We start from the raw sequence: 9,970 nt of genomic DNA, 5'->3' as shown, positions 1-9,970 counted from the left end.
TTGTATGGTGGCATGTCTCAGCTACTTTCTCTTCATCTGACATCTGCTCTCAAGGTAACAGCAACAAACTGCACCAAGGTTAGTCATGCCTGTGTTATCTGAGGCAAGCCATTACTTCCATGTGATGCCGAGGAGATTGATGCATGTGACAGAGGATCTTCCATGTCAGGCTCTGAGGTTGTTCTTGTGGTCAGTGTTACCCCCTGGGGTTACAACTTAGCTACTTAACTTTGCTTTAAATGTAATTTTGTTCAGGCTTCCTGTCACTTTGCTGTAATAAATGTACTGTTATATAAAAATTGTCGCCTTTTTTTCTAAATTTATTTCCATACTTTGCAAGAGGCGATACTCTGATTAGCTAATTGTGTGGATCTAAGTTCATGGGTTACTATGATACTGTTATGAAAAAAAGGCTGCTTGTGAATCTAAGCTGTATTAGCACTGAATTTGTGCATATCAAAGGAAAAATGAGCACAGCTTATGGGCAACCTGTTCTTTAGGAGGTCTTTAAAAGCATTTTTCTGTACTTCAGAGGATTTATGGCCAAATAATTATTTAAGCCTGTCAGGTGCCAGGCTCCACATAATACTGCTTGATCTGAGAAAAAAACCTCATTTTGGCAAGGTTGTTATTTAATTCTGTTAAAATACAATTTCTCCTGCTTTGCTCGACCAACAATCTTGTTAAGTGTGCAGCTGGGCTACAAGCCTTTATAATGAGGTAGTAATGATGTTGTAATACTTCTTAAATATAACTTAAAAATCTTTAAATAATGTAGAATTTAAGTTAACTGACTCTCCCAAAAGCACCAGCTACAAAAGCACGAGGAAGACTCACAACACATTCTGTACCATGTTACTTGATTCGATAAAATTGGAGCCAACTGGCTTTCATTGTGCTGTGACTTACAGGTGTCTTGGAACTTTCCTGGTGGCTGGATGTGTGTTCTAGGGGTGGAATCAGAGAGATGCTGGATTTTTTAGCACTGGATGGTTTACAGGACCTACTTAAACTTTTAAGCTTCTTAAGATTTGACAAAGAAATATGACAAAGTGCCTTGTAGTTCACAGGAGAAGTTCTATAAGAAAGCAGGTGTTGGGGTGTTAGTAGTGTGCTGCATGATGTAGAAAGGAACATTTAAATGCATACTGATTATTTTACATGATTACTTTATGCAAAAGGGAGACAGGAAGAGCTGGACAAAACCTCATGTTCTCTCATGGCCGGGCCCTCATGATTTTTCTACTTGGGAAGATAAGCTCCTGATGATTAACAGAGAGTGCTCTAAGAACTGTTAGGTAGTACAGCCATTTTATAGTAATTATGCACAATTTAATGAGCTAATCTATGTCGACTGTTACTATCATGCATTCCATACAAGTTGGTTAAAGAATTTAATTGAAGCAGAAGTTGAATATATTGAATTTAGGGGTGACCTTAAAAAAACAGGGAAAGATTTGAGGTAATCAGTTGCTTCTGTAATCTTTATTTCAGTCTGGAATTAGAGGGGAAGAGATCTCCAGGAGGAAGAATAGTTGACCTTACAAAAGATCGGGCGTTGTTTATATAGTGCTAAAACTTTTTTTAGTATTTTTTTGTACTAATAATAGGTTATACAAATAGGAAGATGTGACAAAAAGGCTAAAAAAATCCAATGAACATACATAACTTCCTATTAATCATTTGTATCTGGAAAGTAGAGCTTACTTTCTTCACCCAGAGATGAGAGAGTTTAACTGTGTGCTGAGGCATATCACAGCTTAGTTGAAGTCCATGTACTTGCTAAAATCAAGAAACAAAATACATCCTTCAGCTGTAACGCATGCAAAGTGAGTAGCTTTGCGTAAGCCTCAATCCACTTTATGAAATTATGAAATTATGAATAGAAAAAGGGTCAGAGTAGAGGAGGAAGGCTATAATGACATTCACTTCAAACAACTGCAATACATTCCTTGTCTTTGGGGACTTTCCTATTAGGTATTTGAAATTATTTTACAAATACTGTATTCAAACCAAAAAAAAAAAGTTGTGTTTTAGAAGAGCAAGCAATTGTAGGTTGAAAACAAAGCACATTCCTGTTTAAATCCTGACTTAGTAGTTGGACTTTAGGCAAGCCAACTGGTCTGTAATTCTCTGGGAATGAAGGGGAGATGAAAGCTCACTATCCAAGTTTTTATACATCTCTATCAAAAATAAGATTTGGGGCTTATATTATTACATTTTGAGAGGAGAATGAGAGAATAGGGCACGCTGTGCAACCACAGCTAATGGGAGGGGAGGGCTCTGGGGCGGGCTGGTAAGAAGAGAGCAAGCTCTGGGGCAGGAGTTACAACAGGAGCATGCTGGACCAGGCCAAGACGGGGCAGCTAGCTCGGGCACCACGCTGGTGCCTCTGACAGCAACACTTATTTGGGAGCAGCAGCTTCTTCCTCATGACTATTTCTACCAGTGAAAGAGCTGCTGGTAATTTGTCCCACTCATCCAACTCGTTTTTGGCATCACACACAGGAGCTCCATTTAAGAGCACCAAAAAAAGGGATCCAACTTCTGACATCAGCATTGCAGTAGTTCCACATCTTGGAAATCCTAAGCCACTTTTACTTACAGACTTAGCTTTTATAAAGTGTACTGTTTTCCCAAGCATGTGCTTCATTTGAAGGATCACCTCTAAAATAGGCGGCTTTGTAAGGTCCTAAAGCACCGTAAGTATACCTATGACATATTATGAAGAACCATTACAGCTTTCACAGCAGGATGTTATGCCTTACAAATAAATTGGTTTTTTGAAAGAGGGGACATGGGAACAAAGGGATCTACTCCATGCTGTGCACATGCTTTGGTGTGGGATGGTTTTTTCCTTTTTTTTTTTTTTTTTAATAAATCTCTCAAGAAAATGAGGTTCTCAAGAAATAAATGAGAGAGTTCTCAAGGCCAGTTTAAAACCTAGAAGGCTTGAGAGGGCTTCTGAGGATGTGCCAGGGGGCATCTGGTCAACATTTTAGTAGATAATCTGATAAAGGAAAACATGACTAAGTTTCTTGATGAAAAAATGATAGAAGAGCTAGGAAAAAATCTCAATACTGAGAGACTGAGTAATAAGCTTCATTGTCATGGGGAAAAATACTAACTGCATCACATGGTTTTAAATTACTCTGACATTCTCAGTACAGAGATCTGGGAGTCATTTTGCATAGTTTTGCATAGTTGCAAGACATAAGATCAGTGGTCTATGACAGCCAAAAGGCAACTAGAACATTAACAATACCTAGGAAAAAATTGCTACAGAGCAATTCTATGGCTCGTTCCCATCTTGAATATTGCGGTGCCTCCCATCCATCTCAAAAGGACACAATAGAGCTGAGACAGAAAAAGGAAGGGGGGGGGGGGGAGATGAGAGGTACAAAATGTTTTCTTTACAAGAGATTAAGGAACTCACTTTCCAGGTTGAGAACAACTCAAGATGAAGAATATGATATCTGTAACAGTGTGAAAGATGAATAGGGAACGAGTAATTGCTGTTTTTTGTAAAATGACAACCAGTCGGCAGTCGGTGAAATCAGATTTAAAACAAACAGAAAAGAAGCACTTCTTTATACAGCATGATTCCATTGTGGATCTTCTTGCCACAGGATATGCTGGAAACAAATAAAATGGCTCCAAAAGGCACCATCCACGCAGAGACTTGGTGGCTGTTGAACATCTGGCATGATCCACATGCAACCTTTGTCTCGGGAAGCTCCTCAACTCTGATGAGAGAAGGACAGGAAGGCATACCGGTGAGGGATGTCTGTCTAGAAGGATCATTAGCTGACGTGGGAGACAGGGTGACCATTATAGTGATTCTAATGTTCTTACAGCTGTTCAAAAACCAGGTTAAGAGCCTTGCCATATGAAATAAAACCCAGGTAGCTAATATCTAGGAGCAGAGACTGAAACATCTTCATGTGCAGAGAGCACAAGATTTAAGATTCCTGAGAAAACATACCTTTAAATCATTTTAATTACAATATAGTGCTTTTGTCTGCTGATGAAGTGTAAAAAAAATAGGGGGGTGGGAATGGAGGTTTTTCCCATTGCCTTTGACATACAGATTGTTTGAGAGCAATGGCACTTCCAAAGCAGATGCGAGAATCTTGCATTAAAAAACCCACTTAGCTGAACTTTTAAGTGTTACTTCTGACATGTGCACGTTTTGAGCATTCAGCAGCAATGCTATGTTGGTTAGGCACAGCGGCAAGCTCGGGTATTTCAGAGCAAGAAACAGCTGTAAAGCTTCCTCCCAGAGGCATATTTTAAACCTACTGTTCACTCACTCCAGCTGTAGGCTGAGGTCTGCAATGACTGAACTGGACATGCCCAAGGTTACTTCCTGCCGTATCATACTTCAAAATACAAATCTGAAACCTTCCCCAGCAGCAAATGCTTGCCATTTAATCACTCCCATTCTCCCGATTAGCTCCATGGATCCAGTAGATCGTAATAATCTTGGGAGCCGCCTCCGGCCGTCGCCAGACACACAGCCTGCCCTTGTCTAGGCAGGGGTTTCACACCACGCTGCTGAGCAGCTGGCAGCTCTGGCGGGCGGCCGCCGGTCAGACAGCTGCTCTGCCGCCCCGGCCTTCTCCCCTTGTGCGCTCTCCTCTGCTTCTCCCCGCACGGGCCGAAGGGGCTCCTTCTTGGTCACTTGTTGCTCCCACAGCATGGTGCATGACTTGCGTCTACAATGCAGCCTTCAAAGCCGGTTGACAGCTGCACGTTATCTAGCATGTACGGGGTGAGAGAGGAAAAATGAATGCCGTCCTTCATAAAATCTAAGGGGACCCTAAAAACCACACTTAGCTCTTCAACGCAAGCACATAGCCATATACACTGGTTGCAGGAAACTGTACCGGCAGAAATGTTTTCTACTTGGCATGGCTTATTTAGAAGATGATTTAGGCATTGTTAATAATCCATCATTGATGTTTAGGCATCAGCTACTGCAACCAAATTCACCCTTTCCTGTGTCAGTTACACTGTTTTAAAATGCTAGTTATCCTAAGATAGTTAAGATTGCAATTATATTTAAACTACAGAATTAAGCCAAACAAAATTATTTATTTTGGCATTAGATTTATACAGAACCTAATTTTAGCTTAATTAAAAAAAAAAAAAAAAGCTAATGCATGAGAAATGTGCTTCTACTGTGGATTAGAGAGAGTAGAAAAGAATGTGTAGCATTCCGTGTAAGGAATGAACTGAGAATTTTTTATTTGAGAAGCTGTTCATGCCAAGATTGCATATCCTGAAAATAGAGGCCTACATCATCACAGAGCAACTGGAAAAACAACAAGACAAAGGTTATACACTATGGATTTTTAATCCTGAATGATTTACTTGGAGTTTTGGCAAAGGAAATCTATCAAACTCTTCATTTCTCTTTCATCTTAAGATTTTTTTCTCATTTCAAGGATAAGTGAAAGTTGTGTTTGATTGAATATCCTTTGTATCAGATGACTGTGCAATGCCTTTATCATACATCCTTTTTTGTTTACTGCAGTGTCACATTATGGAAGTAGCTCATAGAAGACTCTTGCTTTTTAGTTTTGCAAAGCTATGCTTCTGCTAAACAGGAGACATTATGGCTGTATGTTGAAACTATGTATTACTGTGTATTATCATGTATCTTAAAATCTCAGGAATTTTGACTTTTTCAATAAAAAAACAACAGTAAACAAGTGGTAAGTATTAAAACAGCAATATATAAGTAGCATAGTAACGGGTATTCATTAGCATTAAAGAGAACAAACGTTTTAAATCATGGCCATTAATGTTTTGATTCCTTAAGAATTATAATGTTTTCATTTATCTGAAGTAAATACATACAACGTATGTCCCCAAGGGACTGTCATCTCCTCTCCAGCAGCTCTCAGTCACTGTTAGATCCAAGAATCCGTTTACTTTTTGTCACATCTTATAACCTGAAGTTATGCACTACATGCATATAATTATTGCTATATTGCTTTACTTCAGTTAAATAAAAATGCTGGTTGTTTTATCTTCCTCATTTGGAAAGAACAATTCACGTGATGGCCATATGAACTGGAAATCTGTGCCTTAGCCAAGGTTGTTCATGTCTAAGACTCCCTGGGATTCCTTGGTTCAGGGTTCTAATGCAGCTACTCAAAGATGCCTCAAACTTTTGTCTGGTGCTGGTGGTTTGTGTCCAGTTCTTACATTAGCAAAGAAAATACCTGACGTATAAACTCAAGGCATATCTGTGTCCAAACCTGCATTGGCTTAGCTGAACTAGTGCAAACCCATATGAACAGACCCAAGGCAAGGGCCTGAAATAGTAACGAGATGCAAATTGTCCCATTTATTGCCTTGAGATTAAAATCCAAACACGATTTGTTGATTTCTACGACCAACCTAATAGGTGACCAAACTGCAAAAAGTAAAGGAATATTTATAGTGCTATTGCCTCACTTAAGAGATTCCAGAGATAACTTATTCTGGTTGCAAGTCAGAAGGACTGGGTGGCAAGCAAAGCCTTACTATGAAAGGTTTGATGTAGGTATGACAGCCGAGGAGCTGAGCTGGATGTGCATCCTGCAGTGGGCACAGGTTGAACGAGGTCCTCCCAAAGGGCTGCCACGTGAAAAGTCCAGCACGGGGAAAACAAACAGGTCTTTTAGCTTCCAACAAATGGTGGAGAAGTCAGGATTTCTTCTTGAATCTCAAGGAGGCAAGAAATTGGTGGGTTCAGTTTGGCACAGTACATACAATTTCCCCAGGCTTCCGCAAATCTACTTAACTTTCATTAAGCCAATCAAACGTTTCATTGACACTTTTCTCTTTAACATAGGCGTGTTCCCAACAACTTCAGTAGGAACAAACTCCTGGGAAGGTCAGGTTGTGTACTTGGGACTCTAAGCATACCTTCTAATTTGGGGAAAGACAAAAACATTCAGGACCAGGACTTTCGGTAGAGCTTTACCAGCTGTTAAAGAGCTGAGGCACATTTTCACAACCCTCTCTCTGTGTTCATGCACGTTAGTAACAACTAACTCGAGACGAATGCTACTAGCTCCTTTAAACCGGCCATGCAACTGCTTATTTTTAAGAGTTTTAAGAAATTGTGAAAGCAGTTACTTTAAAGCTTTTTTAGAAATGTTCATAGTGAAGCATTCAGAGTCATGGTGTTTGATTTCAGGTATAATTTTTTTATGTAGTTAAAATTTATTTTGCAGAATAAAAGAAAATTTACTTAGCTTTGCAATAAATATGAGTTAATTCACACTTATTAACGCACATATAGGTATGATGGGACATACCATATAGGACAACTTCAAGTCTTTTTTAATGCCACCGTCTTTGTGGTTAGGTCAGACTGTAAGCATACCCAACCGGAAATATGAATGTTAACATTTGCAAAGTGAAATTCTTACTGTGATTTTTGAAGAGAAGTGAGGGACCTATATTCCGGGAAGACAGTTGGCCTGGTTAATGAATTAAAAAAAGTACGGTGTACATTAACTGGAAATACATGTAAACATAAAACAAGAGGGTCTGTCACACCTTCCTTTCTTTCTTTCTTCACACATTCACCATTCTCGTTAGTTCTTTATATCTAGACACATTGTTTTCAGGGACAATAACCCTGCCATCAGCTCTAAGACGCTTGGATGCAGTTAAAAATCCCTGAAAGTCACGTAAGTGCAGTACAAGCAAGCTGCTCATAGGCAACTGGGGAGCTGCCATGAAATCACGAGACTGGAAAAGAAACACTCTGAAAGAAGATGGTGATAATGGAAGGTATGGAGGAAAAGGGAAGGATGAAGACTGAACTCCCATGGCTATTCAGTGAATCAGGGGGTCAACACAGCCGTTGCTACAGCAAACGGAACGTGACCCAACTTAGACAAAATACCTGTTTTCAATACCCTATCCGATTAACAGCTATGATTGTAAACTCTCCTGTATTTAATACTTACTAAGGATGTGATGGAAAGCCATGGAATTTAAAATTGTTTGATGGTAAAACCCAACTTGTTCCCAAGTACAAAAAAAGTATATCCTCTGAGAGGTATTAACTAGATGCAACAGAATGAAAACATTATATTAAATTTAGAAATCTTATGCATACACAATTACCTTAGGCATAGACATTAAACCTTTAAAACATTATTTATATATATGCCTTTTATTTTCTCCTCTAAGAAAGGGAAAAAAAATTATAATACAGTTTATATAAAATGCTGTGTTTGCCCACCTAAAACATTAATTTGAGGCAAAACGCTTTAAAGGAAGTCTCATTTTCAGATCGCAGGCTTCTGATAATCATATGAACTGTAGATAATCACATTAACTGCTACTTATCAGTTACCAGCATACAAAATGAGCATTCTCCAAACATTACAGTTTGCGAGAGCTAGGTCTGAAATAGGCATTGCCTTTTCAGCACTTAAATGGCACAGGGTTAAGTACTCTGCCCTCTGTGTCCATTCTGTACTAGCTGGTCCCCAGTCAGTATTCCGTCAGGAAGACGAACACACCAATAACCAGAAGCACACAGTAAGACCAAATACGTACAGCAGGATGTACACAACAATCAGTACCAACAGTACCCATTCAGGTGTGCAGCGCAGCAAATGCCCTGAGACTGAGACCCAGAGAAGGACCAGGAACAGGAGTATAAGGCCTTCAACCCGACCCAGGACTCCAGTGTATTATTAAATACTTGACGACACGTAAGTAAGTTTACTGGCACAACAGTAACTTTCACAGTGAATGTCGAGAAATAGAGGGAGTCTCACTTTTCAGTGGAACGTCCACGCTGCAGAGGTATTTACATTAACTCATATAGTCAGCTCCTGAGATGATCACTCCCTTACACAAATAAACAACTTGCAGGGTAAGCATGCATTATGATTCCTGAGGGGAAAAAAAAAGTTACTATATCCTTATATTCTTTTACTTGAGAAAATCCAGTATTATCCCCAAATCCCTCAAAATAAAAAAAAAGAAATATTATTATTGGCAAGCTTATTGTTCAATAGTTTGTGTCTCCTTGGTGTTGCTATTTCCTCAATGCTGTAAGCCTGCTCCTGTGTTTTCTCACTTGGAGACTTCTCATTCATCCAAAATTTTGATTCATTCAAAAGAAAAAGCATTTCCTCTTTTTACAGGTGGAAAACCACCACCATAGGAATCTGCTCTAGTTTCATGATCTACATCTTCTGTCTCCTGTTACTTGCATAACTCACAGCTAAGAAACTTTGTGAATATTTTCATGATAAATCTAATCAGCTTTGGAATAGCGCACTAAAAACCACAGCAATGTAATTCTGGCAGGCTTTGTGTATTTTTGGAGTTCTCACAGCACGGCCATGAGAAGCATTCTCTATAAGTTACATTTTTGATACAACTTCAAGATCACCTGATTAGCACATTCCTTTTTTTAAGATCAGCTTTTCTGAAAGGAACCTTCCTGTTTTGATTATTGTAAGTAGTATTTGGCTTTTTCGGCATTCTCATCTTCCCCCCCATTTTTTCCTCCTCATTTCAGCTGATTGCTCTGTACCTCCCCAAAATAATCTCATTCATGGTGCTCTGCTGCTAGTCCACTATATCAATAAGGTCTTCGAGAATTTTCATCTTGGTAGGTAAGTTATTTTTCACCTCCAACAAGGATGTCAGGAATGCTTTTACGCTATCAACTTCATTGTGGTTTTTGCTCACCTATAGGCAAAACCCCCAAATAAACACAGTGCTGTCAGATGAAACAGCACAGCTGAGACTATGAGAATCCCTAATGGAAGACAACATTTGCAGTCCATAATGGAGACAGAGCAGGTGATGCAAACATTAGGAAATACTCTTCAGTAGTTTTGCCAATGCAGCTCTTTTCTTATGGTAATAATAATGCAATGTTCCATTGATCCGGATCTTTTCTCCATAAACATGGGGTTTTGTCATGACATGCACA

This window comes from Ciconia boyciana, chromosome 5, assembly GCF_034638445.1.
Source record: "Ciconia boyciana chromosome 5, ASM3463844v1, whole genome shotgun sequence".
Classification (NCBI taxonomy): Eukaryota; Metazoa; Chordata; class Aves; order Ciconiiformes; family Ciconiidae; genus Ciconia; species Ciconia boyciana.
The sequence above is the reverse complement of the archived record's forward strand: the minus strand, read 5'-3'. Positions refer to the sequence as shown.